Source organism: Petaurus breviceps, unplaced genomic scaffold, assembly GCF_028583685.1.
Source record: "Petaurus breviceps papuanus isolate PSGF00001 unplaced genomic scaffold, PetGlider_PUasm1.0 221, whole genome shotgun sequence".
Classification (NCBI taxonomy): Eukaryota; Metazoa; Chordata; class Mammalia; order Diprotodontia; family Petauridae; genus Petaurus; species Petaurus breviceps.
The window spans coordinates 777,462-795,760 of record NW_027185877.1 but is presented as its reverse complement, the minus strand read 5'-3'; the positions used below and the strand labels follow the sequence as shown (position 1 = coordinate 795,760).

Below are 18,299 nucleotides of genomic sequence, written 5' to 3'. Positions count from 1 at the left end.
CATTCTATGACAAAGTGGCAAGCCCTGGAGCCAGAAGACTCGAATTCTCGCTCCATTTCACATATATATGTAGTTGTGTGATCCAGGAGAAGTAAATAAGCTTCTTGGAGTTTTATTTTTATCATCAGTTGAATGGAAATAATACTTGTACCAACCACTCCAAATAGTTGTTTTTGAGGAAAGCATCTCAGAAAATTTTACCAAATGTGTTATTCTGCACGTCACTCAGATTCCAAAGCCCTCAGTTTCTTCATCTGTAAAAATGTAATGAGTTCTTTTCTGAGGTTCTACCTAGCACTAAATCTCTGATTGTTTGTTGCTAAATTTTTTTTTCCATTTTTCAAATGCTTTATTAACTTCTGATTTACATCATTCATTTCCACCAGATTTTGAGTTACAAATTTTCTCCCCGTTTTTCCCCTACCCACCACCCCAAAATAGCAGTCCCACAGGATATCCCCTCCTCCAATCTGCTCTCTCCGATATTTTCTCCCATACCATTTTCGTCTTCTCCAGTAGGGCATGGTGGATCTCTATGCGCCAGTGCCTGTATATCTTATTTCCCAATAACATGTAAAATAGTATTAATATTTTGTATATATATATATATATATTTTTAAACATTTGAATTTAAAACTTTGAATTCCAGATTCATTCCCTTCCTCCCTTTTCACCCACCCTAACTGGGAAGATAAGCAGTTCAGTACATGTTGTACATGTGTAGTGATTGCAAAACAATAACAAAGTATATATATATATTTTTTTTTTAAAAGACTGAATGTATTTCCCTCCCTCCTATCCCACCTCCCTCTTGTTGTGTTCTCTACTTTGATCCCGTCCCTTTTCAAAAGTAGGTGCTTCCAACGTCCTTCCACCAAGCCTGCCCTCCCTTCCATCATCCCCCCTTTCATCCCCTTCCCCCCTACTCTCCTGGAGGGTGAGATACCCTATTTAATGTGTATTTAATTACCTCCCCAAGCCAAATTCAATGAGAATAAGGTTGACCCATTCCCTTTTGCCTTCCTATTCTTCCCCTCCATTATAACCATTTTCCCTTGCCTCTTCTATATGAGATAGTTTACCCCATTCTGTCTCTCCCCATCTCCTCTAATTATATTCCTCTCTCACCTCTTAATTTCACCCCTTAAGTATCATCCCTTCCTATTAAATTGAACTTGTACCCTCTATTTATATATACCTATAAACATATATACACACATTCACATATGTATTCATATGACCATATACCCTTATATATATGTATATGTATATATATACATATATATATATATTTCTATTCCTTCAACTATTTTCATACTGAGAAAAGTTTCATCAGTTACAATTATTGTTTTTCCATGTAGGAATGTCAATAGTTCAATTTTGATAAATTCCTTATTATTTCTTTTCCCTGTTTACCTTCTCATGCTTCTCTTGCTTCTTGTATCAGAAATGTCAAATTTTCTATTCAACTCTGGTTTTTTCATCAAGAATGCTTGAAAGTCCTATATTCCACTGAATGACCATATTTTCCCCTGAAACATGATACTCGGTTTTGCTGGGTATGTGATTCTTGGTTTTAATCCTAGCTCCTTTGACCTCCGGAATACCATATTCCAAACCCTTCAATCCTTCATTGTAGAAGCTTCCAGATCCTGGGTTATCCTGATTATGTTTCTACAATATTCAAATTGTTTCTACATGGCTCCTTGTAATATTCTCTCCTTAATCTGGGAATTCTGCAACCTGGCTATAATATTCCTAGGAGTTTTCTTTTGGGGATCGTTTTCAGGAGGTGATCGGTGGATTCTTTCAACCTCTATTTTGCCCTCTGGTTCTAAAATATCAGGACAGTTTTCTTTGAGAACTTCCTGGAGGATGATTTCTAGGTTCTTACTTTGATCATGGCTTTCAGGTAGTCCAATAATTTTTACAGTATCTCTCCTGGATCTACTTTCCAGGTCAGTAGTTTTTCCCATGAGATATTTCACATTGCCTTCTATTCTTTCATTTTTTGTATCTGTTTAACAGCATCTTGATTTCTCATAAAGTCATTAGCTTCCATTTGCTCCAATCTCATTCTGAAGCAATGATTCTCCTCAGTGAGCTTTTGAGATTCTTTTTCCATCTGGAAAATTCGGCTTTTTAAGGCATTATTCCCTCATTGCCTTTTTGAACCTTTTTTGCCATTTGAGTTAGTCTAGTTTTTAAGGTGTGATTGTCCTCAGTCAGGCTATTGACTCTCATTTCATAATTTTCTTCCATCGTTCTCATTTCTCTTCCCAATTTTTCCTCCACTTACCTTATCTTCTTCTTAAGGTTCTCTATGGCCTGTAACCAGCTCATATTTTCCTTTTAAGCTTTTGGTGCAGGAGTTCTGACTTCACTGTCTTCCTCCTGTTCTATGCTTTGCTCCTTTTTGTCCCCCAAATAGGAGTCTAATGTTGGAATCTTCTTTCTGCTTTGTTTCCTTTGCCTGGTCATGTCGTCCCTCAGTCACTTGACCCCTGGGCTTTTTGCCATAGTAGGACTCTGCCACCAGATAGGGGAGCTTTTGTCCCAAACACTGGGGTTTTCTCAGCTGCTGGGGGTATTAGATGGGCGCCCTCTCTGAGGTCTCCACACACTCTGGCAAGCTAGACACACACCCTAGGTCCTCCACCCTAGACTGCAATCTAGATCCAAGCAGTTAAAAGAAGTGATTACCCCTTTGACTGGTCGCTTGGTCCCCCTACACTCTGCAGGTGAGGAGCTGAAGTTGCCACGCAGCACTGGATGGCTGTGCTGGATATCTCAGTGGCTTCTCGCCTCAGGGGCAAAAGTCGGTGCACTGCCACTTACTGGGTCCCAAAGTCCAGACTGCACTGACCTCTCACTTTGTCCTTTGTATCTATGTGTTGATAATTCTGGAAATGGCCACAGATGCTGCTGATCTGGAGTCCCTCAGCTGGAGACTGATCAGATCCACCCAGGGGCTAAAACCTCTGGCTCACCCGGGGCTGGGTTGGCTCCCAGAGCGCTGTGCTGGCCAATTCCTGCTGGCCTGCCGGGCTGTTCTCAGTGAGAGGTTAGCTTCTCTTTGTCATTTTGTGGGTTCTGCAGTTACAAAGTTTGTTCAGAGTCTGCTTTCTGCATTGACTGGGGAAGGTGGAAGCCGGAACCACTCGGAAGTTCTACTTCTGCTAAATCTTTATATAGGGTAGAAATGGTTTATTATTAGTACTACTATAAATTTTGTTGTTGTTGAACTGTTTCAGTCATATCCAACTCTGTGACTCCATTTAGGATTTTCTTGTCAAAGGTACTAGAGTGAGTTGTCATCTCCTTTTTTGTACAGATGTGGAAACTGAGGCAAACATGGTGAAGTGATTCATCCAGAGTCACACACCTAGTAAGTTTCTAAGACTAGATTTGACCTCAGAAAGATACGTCTTTCTTACTCCAGGCCCTGTATTCTATGCATTATGGTACCACCTAGTCACCCTTATTATTATAAATAATAGACTAGAAATCAAGAACTTTGGGTTCTATTCTTCACTCTACTTCTGTTTTACTTCATTTCAAAGCAAGTGATGTCAGACCCAAATAGAAACAGGAACCATGAATCTGCACATAAGTATCATTGTGGCCATGTATTGACTTACTTTTAAAATAAAACATTATTTTTTGCTCTATTTCAGTTTTATTTATTTTTTAAGTATTTCCCACTTATATTTCCATCTGGTTTGGGTTGCCCTGGGGAGTGCTGTGGGCCACCTGTAGCCAGCAGGTGGTATGTCGGACACCTCAGCTCTAAGTACTCACTTCAGTTTAGAAACTAACAATTTTAGCTGAGGTGCTATTACACTACGATTACCTACTACAGAGGATCCAGAGCCAGAAAAAAGAAAGAAGGGAGAAAGAAGTTATGGACTTTTTTCTTAAGAAACTTAAACAGGAAAACAGTGAGCCATGCAAGACCAGGGAAAAAAAATGCTAAGTCACATAGTACAATTGACAAGGGCAGTTATGGAACCCTGATCTGGGCTTTAGCTCTTCGGATTGTAAAAGTCAGGCTGAACCTTCCAAGGGTCATGAAAGTGAGCAAAATCCTTCTGATGCATCCAGAGCTACTAGAAAGGTTTGAAAACTCTTTGAAAAATGATAGGTTACTCATCAATAAGCAGCTGGTGGGGCGTTGGATATGGTGCAGGGTCTGGCATCAGGAAGAACCATATGGAAATTCAGCCTCAGGAGCTTCCTATCCGTGTGACCCTGGGCAAGTCTAATAACCTCTGAGTTCCTCAAGTTTCCTCATCTGTAAAATGGGAATAATAAAACCACCTCTCTCTCAGGGTTGTTAGGAGGATCAAATGAGAATTTGTAGAGTGCTTAGCACAGTGTCCAGGACACAGCAGATGCAACAGAAATGTTCATTTCATCATCATTATTATTAAATAATATTACTAGATGTGTGACTCTGGGCAAGCCAGTTAACCTCTGTTTCTTCAACTGTAAAAAGAGGATAATAACAGCACCTACCTTGAAGGGCTGTGAAGATTAAATGAGAATATTGTAAAACACTTGACAAAGTTATTCAGTCATTGCAGTCATGACCCCATTTGGGGTTTTCTCAGCAAAAGGCACTGGAGTGGTTTGCCATTTCCTTCTTCAGCTCCTTTTAACAGATGAGCAAATTGAGGCAAACAGGATTAGTACTTGCCCAGGGGTCACACAGCTAGTAATTGTCTGAGGTTGGATCTGAATTCAGGTCTTCCTGACTTCAGCTTGGCACTCCTTCTACTGCGCCACCTAGATGCCCATCTGGTATATAGTAAGCATAATACAAATGCTTATTCCTTTCTCTTTCTCCCCTTCCATTATCTATTAATGCTCAGCATCAATGATACAAAAGCAAAAATGAAACAGTATCCACTCTCAAGGAATTTGCATTCAATTGAGAGGAGTCCCCATATGCACAGGTAAGTATAGACATTATACATATATATATATATGTATTTATGTACCTATATTAATAATGATGCTGACTACAAATATTTAAATCATTACTTTAACAGTTACAATGTGTTTTACAAATATTTTACCCCCACTGCAAACTTGGGGAGTGCTATTATCTCTATTTTACAGGTTGGAAAACTGAGGCAGGCAAAGGTTAAGTGACTTGCTCAGGGTCACATGGTTATTAAATCTGTGAGGGCTAAAATTAGCTGCTGCTGGCGATGGTGATTACTCCTTGGGATGACCAAGAAAGCATTAAAGGTTTAATCCCTTTCCCAATGTCTACAGCTGGCCAATGCTTCCCATATGATATTTGCTTTCTCCATGCTATTTCTGATTTATTCTCTAAATTATTATAATATTATTTCTCATAAACTATGATCAATTTTAAGGAATCTGTGACTCATATCTATTAATTAATTTTGTACAGGGGGAGGGTGAATATAATGGAAAATGCCAGTGCCTATCTCAATATACACAAAACTAAACTGGTCAGAGGTTAAAATTTTTCTAAAATGTTAGGTTTTTCTTTTCCCCCAAGTCAACTCAGAACTTTTATGGTGTGATATTTGTTAATAATTCTCACAAGTTATTAAGTGACAAAGACGGGAAAAAACACACCACTTGGAACCATACACCCAATGTGATTGGTGAGTCAGAATCAGGTGCCTTAAAAGTAGAGAGTTCTCAGTGAAGCTTTGACCTCCTAAAGGAAAGATCAAGTAGAGGGCTGGACCAATGGAAAGTCACATATCCTGAGATACTCAATGGGAAGAGAAAGGTGTGGTCTAGAGCTGGCCTTGTCCACATTGCTAGGGTTGAAGGGGGTAATAAAAAGGGTATCTCTTCTTCCTCTTACTGTTCCTTTCTCTATCCTGTTTGTAAAGGAGCCTATTTAATTGCTGTGAAGAACAAATAAATACATGCAAAGGACTTTATAACCATCAGAGTTCCATTTTAATACCATCTATTACATAAACTCACATCTTCCTTAAAATAACTGATATCTAATCTTAATGAAAACATACTGTATTTTCTATGTGCAAAGAAGCAGGGCACCATGGTGGAGAATGAGCTGGCCTTGAAACCAGAATTAGAATCACATCCCATCTGTGATATATAATGACTATGTGACCTTAGATAAGTCAGCCTCTAAGTGCTCCCAAGCAACTGTTTTTGCTTGTCCTCTGTTTTGAAAAGGACCAATGACATCACAGGGTGATATATTGACTTTTGAACGGATTGGATTTAAGTGAGGCAGAGTTGCACAAAGTCATCAACTTTACTTTTTCAGAGTCACAAAGTCCAATGGAAAGAAAAACGTCAAGATGACTGGGGATGGCCTGGGATGCAGTGGATAACCTTGGTGTTTTCTATGTCTAACCAAGCTCCAAGTGCTTCAAAAGGTCACCTGCTTCAGCTGCCTTTGTAGCCATTAGAACAAATTGTTCTTTTCAACCATTTTACTGGTGGAAGTGTTCATATGCTTGGTGTAGACACCCTGCTAACTAACCAATGCTTTTGAGGCTTGGCTGCTACCCTCAACTTATCTGCCAAAATGGTTTACTGGGGGTATATCTGCTGTGCTTGTACAGCTGGTAAGAATTGGGTGCCTGATGGATAGCAAAGGTGGATGAACAGCTCTGAAAAGGTCTTGGTGAGCCCTGACATGGAGCTGCTAGTCTTCCTTGCAAGCAGTTAAATAACTCTCCACAAGCAGATGCATCAAGGGTTCCAGCTTCTATTGGTAGAAGGATCTTTTTGCTTTATTTCTCCACTTAGCAGTCCTCTATACCAATGAAATTGCAGTTCCAGTCTCTATCCCTTATCCATATATTTCTATGTTCCTCAATAAACTTTTCAAGATAAATGAGGTCAAGTACTGTGATTTCATTCCCAACACTTTCAATGCCTAGATAAGCTATCACCACCTTTTATCCCCTCACTAAACTATGTCAGCTTGGGAATAAAACTGAATTATGAGATCCATTTCAAAATTTACAACAGGGACAAATTAGATCTAACATTGTTGAAAAGGGCTTGAACATTTTCAAAAACAAAATAGAAGCAAGGAAACCAGGTTAGGTGTATGCTCCAAATAGGCATCGTGTGGAGAAATTGCAAAATCAAGATCTCCTCTTGAAAAAGAGAAAGAGGCAAGAATGATTTTTTTTGCTAGAATTATCAAGTAGTAATTAAACAGTCACCATATAAACACCATAGAGTAGGGACAAGCCAGAGGAAGTGGTGGGGATAAAGAGGGAAAGTGATATCATTTTCCCCTAAACTTTTATCAAGAAAAACTTAGAATGTTTCCTTTTATATAAAGTCTGATATAAGTGCACAAATTGACAAGAGGCATCTAATCTGGTCTCTCTGTTCAGGAAGAAGCATCATAAATAATAGTGGTAACACTGTGAAAGATATGTTAACTAAAACACAGGTTAAGAGTGATAGCAGCCTTGTCTGTTAACTATTTTTTCCTTAAAGTTGGTAGCAATGTTTCAACCACCATTTGTCTCCTTTCAAGAGCCAAGATCATATTTGGAAATTTGTGTTCTAATGCAACAAAACTAACCTACAGCTCTTCAAAAGATTACAAAACGGTATCAACAGTCATTGTGGGCATAGTAGATACAGTGCTCCAAAGTTCAGTCAAATCCTGGCACAAACACTTAACTAGCTGTGTGACCCTGGGAGACTCATTTCAACTCCCTAGGCCTCAGTTTCCTCAGATGCAAAATAGATTATAGTAGTTGAACTAGATGGTCCTGGAAGTCCCTCCCAGTTCTAAATCTGTGATCCTATCTCTACAAGCCCTATCCAAACATAAAGACCAATAGTTGAATTTGCTATGTGGCACTATAGATAGAGCTCTGGGACTGGAGTCAGAATGGTTCTAATTCAAATCTGGACTCGGACACTTACTATCTGTGATCCAATGCAAGTCACTTAATCTGCTTCAGTTTCCTTATCTGTAAAATGGGAATAATAATAGTACCTACCTCCTGGGGTTATTATAAGAATCAACTGAATAGTACATGTAAAGTATTTGGAAATTATGAAGAACTATATAAATACTAGCTTATTACTATTATCATTTTAAAATAACCTACATTCACTCAATTCGTCTCTTCCTCCCCAAGTGGAATCACATACTTCCATGTGAGTGTTCCGACGTAAAGGAATATAATGCCTGGAAACAGAGCTCTTGGTAACCAGGATTTCATAAAACCCACTGGGGTTCAAATGGAGCTACTTGATTATGCTTTAAACCCAAATCACTTTGGCTCTCACTGGGTGGCAAAAAATCGGCCCCAACCCAAGCCTCAGTTGGTCATTGTTTCACTTTTGTTGGCTCAGAGTGAATGCAAATAAGCAATTGTTTCTGTTTTGGCCAGAAATCCTGAGGGTCTTCCCTAAATTGTTTGTTTGTTTGTTTGTTTTTTAGTAGCTAAAAGAGGCCATTTTTTTGCCTCTTTTCTTACCTAGCCTTAATCACTGAAGAGATACTGCCTCAAACAAACTGACACCTGGGAAAAACTTCAGCTTTAAAAGGCCAGGGTCTCCCAATGCGTCCAGGGCCATCTCCCATACTCCTGACCTTTATTTTGCCAGGGGACCTGCATGGTTCCAGAATGGAGAGTGAAGCTGGTGACTTTGCACATAGCCCTACCTCACTTAAATCCAATTCACTTATCACCTTCCTGATGTTATTGGTCCTCTTTGAAAATGAAGGACAAATAACATGTGTATATGCGGTATACATACATACACATGTATGCATATAGGAATGAATTTTAAATTTTTTATAAGTGTCTCCCCAATTCTATTCCATATCTCTCAAATTGATCCCCTTGTTTTTACTCACACACCTAATACCCTAAATCCAGTGCCTCATCACCACTCCCTTCTACTAGCTTCCTAATTGGCCTGTCTCCTATCTCTTCTTTTTCCGCATTCCTTCTCCAACACAGCTGTCTAAGTGAGGTCACTAAAGTACAGAGTATTGAATTAGAATTCAGAACTGCCTGCCTAAGTCTCTTACTGCACCTTCAGGACACAGTTTGCTTTTTTGGCATTGTATCCCAGGCACATGGCACAGTGCCTTGTACAAAGAAGGTTTTTAATAAATATTTAGTTTTTGATTGAACACACCTCATTCAAAGTATTTTCCCTTTCCCCTAAAGACATTGTGACACTATAATACAATCTTCATAAAACAAAAAACTGAAAATGCTAACTTTACAAATTATTTTAGATAAATTTCAAACAGCTTTGAAATACAGGCAGAGGAGGGAATACGATGGTACCCAGGAAGGTTTATGTTAAAAAAACAAAGACAAACCTTTACCTACTTTTTATAACTAGCTGTGTGGCCATGGGCCAGTCTTAAACTTCTGTCTGCCTCAGTTTCCTCATCTGTGAGATGGGGTTAACAATGCACTAATTGCCCTGGGTTTTTGGTGAATAAGATGAGCTAATATTCATAAAATGTTTGCAAACCTTAAAACATTATGTAAATTCTAGTTATCATTATCATTATTATTACAACCCTGCCACAATTATACATATGGTTAAATTAATACAGGCACAGCAGTACTTTCCAGCTGTATGACTAGAAACAGCCATAGGTACCACATATCCATGCATACCACACTGCATATAATTTTGCCAGTTTAAATTAATAAAAATTGATTAATCTACTCTATACAAGACACTGTCAGGAGCATAATAGAAAAAAGGAAACCAATGAAACAGCCCCTATCTCAAAGAAAAAAACAACACTGCTATTGATATATGCAATACAAACATACACATGCATTTTCAAGAGTATTCATAACCAGGAAATGAGAGAATTTCATATTTGAAAGAAAACTCATCAGTCATCCAATTCCCCTTATTCCTGAGCAAGAATTCCCTTTACCATGTGCCATAACCCATATGTGGAGATGCCCCATTCCACTTTTGGATAGTTCTAATTTTAACCATTCTTTATTTATGTCAAGTCTAATTAGGTAATAAAAAATTTCTATATATCCAAACATATACACAATAGGTAATACATGGCCATTACTCTCATTTTTGCCCTTGAGAGCTAAAAGGAACAAATCTAATCTCACTTCAGAGTAAAAACCAATGCCCCCTGCATATTCTCTTCTTTGAACTAAAGATCACCAGTTCCTCCAACTATTCTTCAAAAGGCATAAGAGGCAAGGTACATATTTCACTATACTGGCTATCCTTCTCAGCTCATCAACGTCCTGAAAATTGATGCCCACAATTCTATATCTCATCCCACATGTGTCCTATTGACAGGATTCCCAACCTAGCATAACACCTCTAACAAAGGAGATATTTGATAACTTCATTTTCTGGTTTATAGAATGAACTTAAACTGAAAACATAAAGCTGAAAAGTCTATTTTAAATAAGTTTATCTTAGATGTCTGATATACATCATTATATAAGACTTTCAATTTCACTTCCCTTGCTGTACCCACTTAAGTCAAGATTTCTCATTGATATCTACCATATTTTGTTACTTATGCTTATGTATATATATACACACACATATATACACGCATGTATAGGCACACAACACATGCACACTTATAAACACATGCATGTAAACAGCCACATTAATAAACACATACATGCCTAAATATGCATGCCTATAACCAAGTGTATACCCACATGCACAAATATATATATGTACATATATACATATGCATATATACACACAGATATACATATTTTTAAAAAGATAACCTGACTTAATTGGCACAGGGGACTCTCAAATAAAGAAACTCCTTCAACCAATTCAAAAGAGAATGTTGGATGCTCCTTAGAGTCTCTGAGCACTGTCAGGGAACTGAGAAGTTGGGTAAGAAAGCCAGTATGTGTCAGAGGAGGGATATGAAGCCAGGTTTTCTTGACTCAGGCAGACTTAATTCACCACACCACAGGGCCTCTCCCTCTTAATTTAAATATAAAAGTTTTATTAACATCCATATTCTATACTACAGACAATTCCCCACAAACGTCCCTGGTGGCATACCCATTTATTGTGATCAAGGACTATTCAAAAGAAAGAATAATCAAGAGACAAGACTAAATAACATAGCCACGTATACCAAATTACATGTCTCTTCTATTAAGAAAAGTTAAGTTAGTCAATAAGCATTTATTAAGCACCTGCTATGTTCTGGGCATTGTGCTAAGACCTGGGGATACATAAAGTGGGGGGGGGACAAAAACTGGACCTCACAATCTAATGGGGGAGACAATAAATAAACATGTATATATACATCCTAGATATAGGAATACAATTAATACAAGAAATAATTAATAGAAAAAGGTGCTAAAATTAAGAGGGGTTGAGAAAAAGATAGTATTTTAGTATGAACTTCAAGGAAGCCAGGGAAGGCAGTAAGCAGAGATGAGAAGGTATAACATTGTAGGCATGGGGAACAGTTCAAAACAATGCTCAGCATCAAGAAATGGAGTGTCTCGTTCATAGAACCACAAAGAAACCACATTACTGTGTCAAAGAGTAAGTGATGGGGAGCAGAATTTCAAAAGACTAGAAAGGTAGGAGGGGGGCCCATTTAGGAAAATCTTTAAAGGTCAAACAGAAGATTTTGTGTTTGATCCTAGATGTAATATAGAGCCATTGGATTTGAGTAGGAGGGTGACATGGTCAAACTTGCACTTGAGAGAAATGATTTTAATGGCTGAATGGGAGATGAAGTAGAGAGGGGAGAGACTTGAAGTAGGCAGAGCCCAGCAGGTGTGAAGTGATGAGGGTTTGCCATCAGAGTGGTAACAATGTTAAAGGACAGAAGGGGGTATCTAAGAGGCGCTAAAAGGTAGGACTGGTAGGCTTGGGAAGTAGCTTGGATATATCAGGAGTAAGAAATATTGAAGAGTTCAGGATGACCTCTAAGTTGTGAGCCTGAGAAAAGGGGAGGATGATGTTGTCCTCAACAGAACAGGGAAAGGAGGAGTAGGGAGGATTTAGAGGAAAGATTGTGAGGTTCAGTTTTGAATATATTGAGTTTAAGCTATCTACCAGACATCTCCTTTAAGATATTTAAAGACAATTGGAGATGTAAGATCTCAGGTGAGGGCAAAATAGGAAGATTTGAGAATCATTAGCATAGAGAGGATACTTAAATCCATGAGAGCTGATGAGATCACCAAATGAAATATATAAAGGGAGAAGAGAGGAGGTCCCTGGTCAGAGTCCTATGGGATACTTATGGGCAGTGAGCAAGATTTGAATGAGGATCCAGAAAAGAAACTGAGTAGAAGCAGTTAGCTAGGCAGGAGAACCAGAAGAGACTACTATTCCAAAAATCTAGAGAAAAGAGAGGGAAAACATAAACAGAAGTGATAGAGTAGGGATGACAGAAGCGTCCATCTGAGAGAGGAAATAGGAAAGAACCGGATCACTTGAGCATGTAGAGAGATTAATCTAGGTAAAAGCAAGACCTCCTCATCAGGTGAGAGATGAGTAAAGAAAGAGATAATTGCAGAAGGCATACATGTGAAATGAGATAAAAAAGGTGGGAGAAGAGGGAATTCATGATAATGGCTTCAATTTTTCTATAAAATATCAAGCAAGGGTCTCATCTGATAGAGGCAAGGAAGGGGAAGCTTTGAAGAGGGATAAAAGAGGTTTAAAAGAGTTACTGTGAAGAGTGGGATAAGGAGTTGAAAAGGAAGATATAGCAACATTAAGTCCTCAGTTGATGTCACATAACAAATTTGAAGTGGAACCAATTTAAATTGTTATCTGATGGCAGAAATGATCCAAGATTGAGACTTGGCAGGGAGCAATCAGTGAAATGATATGGGAGTTAGGAAATTGAGAGGGTGACAGTATAGAGCTGAACTGGTTCAACAAAGGGTCAAGATGGGGCAAGAAAGTTTGGTGAATGCAGGGGAGAGAACTGAGGGGGTTAGAGATCAGAGGTCATGGTAGAAATAAAGAATCAGGTTGGTAAGGAAAGGCAAGAGATGTAGAAAGCCAATATATCCTAGTAGGATCTTGTGAGTGATGGCAAAATCAAGAATATGAACATTTTTGTGATATGTGTGGTTGATTATTAAGTTGTGTGATATGAGTAGATTGAGGAACTGAGTGGTTAGGATATCTGAGGACAGTTGGTATGAGGACATGCATAGATGTGAGAGGTACCTTCTTTAAATTAAAAATATGTGTTATATACATCCACACATTCATATATACAATGTAACATTATATATGTGTGTGTGTGATGTGACAAACATGTGTGTATATATAACATATACACACACATACACACAGAGAGAAGGGGTGAGGGGTAGCAGGAAGAGGGTTCTTAGATGGGTGGAATTAGCACTTGACTCATGATTGATCACTTTTGGGTCTTATCTACCCTGTTCCATTGATGTGTTTTTTCCCAAATTTTTCAATTTTTTTTTCAAATTAAATAGTATTTATTGCTGCATTATGACTTCCTTTGAGATTTCATAATGCTACTCCATCCTTCTTTCTTGCTACTTTTCCCATTATTTCTCTTGAGGTTCTATATCTTCCTTTCCTCCAAATTAACTGAATTATATTATAGTTCTATAAGTAACTCTGGTAATTTATTGGGTTTTACATTAAATCTACAAATTAATTTTAGTAGTATGGTCATTTTTTATTCATTATGTTGACAAGTCCCAGACATGAATAGCCTATTTTTGCTTTTCTGTGAGTCCTATCACTTAACAAAGGGCCAAACACACAGAAGTCCCTGAATAAATGATTGTTGACTTTACTTTTTAGGAGGAGCACCTTGCAACTTTAGATAATGCTTGAATCATGTCTTGGTAAGTTAAATTTCAGATATTGAATGTATTTTTTTGCTGTTTTGAATTTGAATGAGACTTGTGCATTCTTTCCTCCATTTTTATATTATTCCATAAAAATACTGATGATTTATGTGGATTTATTCTTCAGTCTGTCATCAAATTACCACAAACTATAATTTGCAAAGAAACCCAGTTGTTGCCAAAACTACTTTCATTCTTAACTACACCAGATCAACATTTACATAGGGTAAGTTTTGTAAAGCCTTAAAAAGATCATAGACAAGGACTGTATGAACTAGTTTAGATGGCACAGTCCCATTCTACCTTCAGGTCTTTTTGAATGATGGCTTCAATTGAAGAAGAGCCATCAAAATGACCCATAGCAAAACATAGTGTCTGTATTCAAAAACTCTTCTTTGAGAGAGGTCAACTTCTTTAGAAGCTATGAATACTGGTTTCTAATAACAGGAAACAAAAAATATCTGAACATTTGTGCAAGATCGACAAAAGCTAGAGTCAATAGGAATCATTGCTGATGCTCGTGGAACCTATTCCAAGCTCCACAACTTGAGATTTAATTTCTTAGGAAACTAGAGGTTCTCCTTAAAATTTTATGGGTTCTACTTCTAGTGAACACCAAATGGCGGACTACACCGGTGCTGCAGGAGGTGCGGGAGGCCCCAGGGCGGCTTCCACGGTGGCTTCGGCAGTGGGGGCCGAGGTTGAGGCCGAGGCCGTGGTCGAGGCCGGGGCCGTGGCTGCGGGGCCGAAGAGGAAAGGCGGAAGACAAAGAGTGGGTTCCTGTTACTAAGCTGGGCCGGCTAGTCAAGGACATGAAGATCAAGTCTTTGGAAGAGATCTATCTTTTCTCCCTTCCTATCAAGGAGTCTGAAATCATAGATTTCTTCCTGGGATCTTCATTGAAAGATGAGTTTCTGAAGATCATGCCTGTTCAGAAACAACTAGAGCTGGACAACGTACCAGGTTCAAGGCTTTTGTGGCCATTGGTGACTACAATGGCCATGTTGGTCTGGGTGTCAAGTGCTCCAAGGAAGTGTTCACAGCTATTCGAGGTGCTATCATTCTGGCCAAGCTGTCCATCGTTCCTGTGAGACGTGACTACTGGGGGAACAAGATTGGCAAGCCTCACACAGTACCCTGCAAGGTCACTGGGTGATGTGGGTCGGTTCTGGTGCGCCTGATCCCCGCCCCTAGAGGTACTGGCATTGTCTCAGCTCCTGTGCCTAAAAAGCTGCTGATGATGGCTGGAATTGATGACTGCTACACTTCTGCGAGAGGCTGTACTGCCACTCTGGGCAATTTCGCTAAAGCTACCTTTGATGCCATCTCCAAAACATACAGCTATCTAACCCCAGACCTGTGGAAGGAGACTGTGTTCACTAAGTCTCCTTATCAGGAATTCACCGACCATCTTGTGAAGACTCACACTCGAGTATCTGTCCAGAGGACCCAGGCAGCTGCTGTGGCAACCACATAGATGGTTTTTTATAAACAAATAAATTGAACTTTGCCTGCTAAGACAAAAAAAAAAAAATTTTATGGGGGAAAACACATTCCTAAAGGAGGCAATTCCTATGCTTGTGTATAGCATAATATGGCCTGCCATCCAGAGAAAGTCTCACATAACACACAGCCATTTGTTAACCATAACATTACAAAGAGCAAATCAAAAGATCACCCTCCCCCCCCAAAATATTCCAACATCTCTAAAAAAAAATCATGATGTTTATTGGTTTATTGATCTTGAATTTTAAAAGTTAATTCACATGATTATATCTCTAGTTTGTAAAGTAAACTGATAACTAATTTTTCATCTCTATGACATTATAAGTACTAGGTTTTAAAAATGAAGACAGCAGCATCTCATTTCTCTTTTTCTCTCGTAGAGCCTAACACGCAGTTTGATGCTTTAATAGAATTTGTTGAATGATCAAACATTTGAGTGCCTACTAAATTAAGAGTGCTAAAGTCAGTGGGGAGATTGAATATTCTCAAAGTCCATTTTTTTAAAACAACTCAATGCATTTTAAGGAGATTTTCACTTCTGAAAGCCTGAACTCTTTGGATTTCTTTTAAAAAGAAGAAATCTGATTGCCATGGTTCAGAGAAAGCAGAGATCATTTCCACTGTCATTTTTTTTAAAGGGGTTTGTCAAATCTAACTAAGCAACAAAAAATAATTAATCTATGCTCATATATCTTAAAAATTCTCTATAAATCTTAGTGAAGAACCTCAGGTTAGAGATAAATCTTGATATGACTGCTTCCATTGAAATTATATAACCTTGATAATAATTTACATTAAAAGAATATTGAAAAATGAAACTTGTTCCAAAGACAGGAAAGAATGAAGCAAAAAGCAAAATATCACCTTTCGAAGTTTCCCATCTTTCATGCAACTAAAACCTGAGTTCATTTCAAAGCAGCCAGGCATTCCAGTTTGATTAAATTTACTTTTAAGAAAAAGTGCATACGGAAATTTTCTAGGGGATAACAATAATGATAATAGCTAACATTTATATAATGTTTTCAGGTTACAAAAGTGGTTTAATTATATTATTTTATTTGGTTGTTTCAACAATCTTGTCAGCACTAAAGATACTATCATTCCCATTTTATAGATGAGGAAGCTGTACTCTAGAGAGATTACATGACTTTTGGTAGAGTTGGTATTTGAACTGATATCCTGTAAGCCCAAGTTCAGTACATTGTCTACTTCACCAAACTAACTCTCAAGACTCAGTGATCTTCTGCATATTTGTTTTTAACCAAACCAGACCCATAGTATTTATAGAAGCTCCTTACCTATAAAAAATATGCATCATTATGACAGCTAGGTGGTGCAGCGAATATAGTGCTGACCCTATAATCAGGAAGACCTGAATTCAAATCCATCCTCAGACACCTACTTGCTATGTGACCCTGAGTTCAGCATCTCCAATTGTAAAATGCAAATAAAAATAGAACCTGCTTTCTCAGGGCTGTTATGAGAATAAGATAAGGTAATTTGTGTAAAGCGCTAGGCACAATTCCTGGCACATGGGTAGGCATTATTTAAATGCTAGTTAATCATAAATTTGAGCTAGACTTACAAATCCATTATTTCAGCTCCCTCACTTTGTTAGATGAGTAAACTGGGACCATGAGAGATTAAATAATTTGGCACACAATCACATTCCTCATGAGTAGCAGACATGCTACCGCCAGTCTCTTTCCACTATAACAAATTCTCCTTCATAAGAGTCCTATAAAGGACTTCATTGTGCATCATTGTTTTATCATGTACTAAATAACTACTGTAATACATAAGGATTCTGAAGGCTTTACTAACAGAAGACAAGTTCTGATAAGGCCAAGCTTAGAAAGACTTAAAATTTTCTATTGCGCTCAGGAACAGACTATATTCCAGTCTCCTGCAGGAAATCTCATAAGCAGAAACCTGGCAACCAGATAATTGTTTTTGGCTATGACCAAGTATGAAGATTGTCTACTAGAATATAGAGATATTCTGAACAACATTTTAGTTTGGGATATATTCACATCAACAAAATCACTAAATTGAGAAATAACAATAAATACTAGCTCACATATATTTACTACTGCTTTCCCCATGGTTTCTCATTTGGATCCAAAACAACTTTGTGAGACAGATATTACTGGTATAAAACCCATTTTACAACCAAGGAAACTGAGGGCCAGGAAGGTTGAGTGACTTCTTCATTCTCATACAGGCAATAAATGCCTAAGATGGGATATAAACCCAAATCTTTAATACCTCCATTTCCTGTCCTCTTTACATTAAACCATGCTGCCTCCTGTAAATATATCTTTATTATGCAGCAGAAAAGAGTAGGATTAAGTAAGGTACAAAATGTTTTTCAGGGTTCCAAGAAAGAAAAAAAAATTTCTAACTGGAAAGATCGGGGAGAACTTCATCAGTCTTCACTGAGGACTTTGGTTTGGTTAGAAAGAACTTCTTTTAACGATGCAGGCACTCATTTGTCATTTTGTTTTACTTTTTTCCTCTTCTCTCCTCTAAGTCTCCATCTTCCCTTCTACCTTTCTTTTCTCTGTATTTCTCTCCCTCTCTTCATATCTCTCTCACTACCTACATTTCTCATACACTCTCCCTCTCTCCCTTCCTTTAAATCTCTTTCCTATCTTTCTCTTTCCCTCTCTCTCCTTTCCTCCATTTCTCCCTCCATCTCTTTCCCTTTCCTCTCTCTCCCCACCTCTTTCTAACTCATTTTCCCATCTCTGTAACTCTGCCCCCTCTTTTTCTCTCTTCCCCACTCTCTTTTTTTCTATTCCCCTGTCTCCCTCTGATTACTCTCTCCATTCATATGTTCTTCCCCCTTCTATGTCTGTCTGTCTGTCTCTCTATCACACATACACACACACACACACACACACACACACACACACACACACACACACA

The 18,299-nt window shown here is 38.3% G+C and overlaps 1 protein-coding gene and 1 pseudogene across 2 annotated transcripts in view; one reads left to right on the top strand and one right to left on the bottom strand.

The window, feature by feature from the left end:
* The window catches only part of PPFIA2 (PTPRF interacting protein alpha 2), a 737,051-nt gene that overhangs the window by 687,821 nt on the left and 30,931 nt on the right, over window positions 1–18,299 (bottom strand). The gene's annotated exons all lie outside the window — the stretch shown is intronic.
* On the top strand, window positions 14,482–15,396 carry LOC138166308 (small ribosomal subunit protein uS5 pseudogene; annotated as a pseudogene).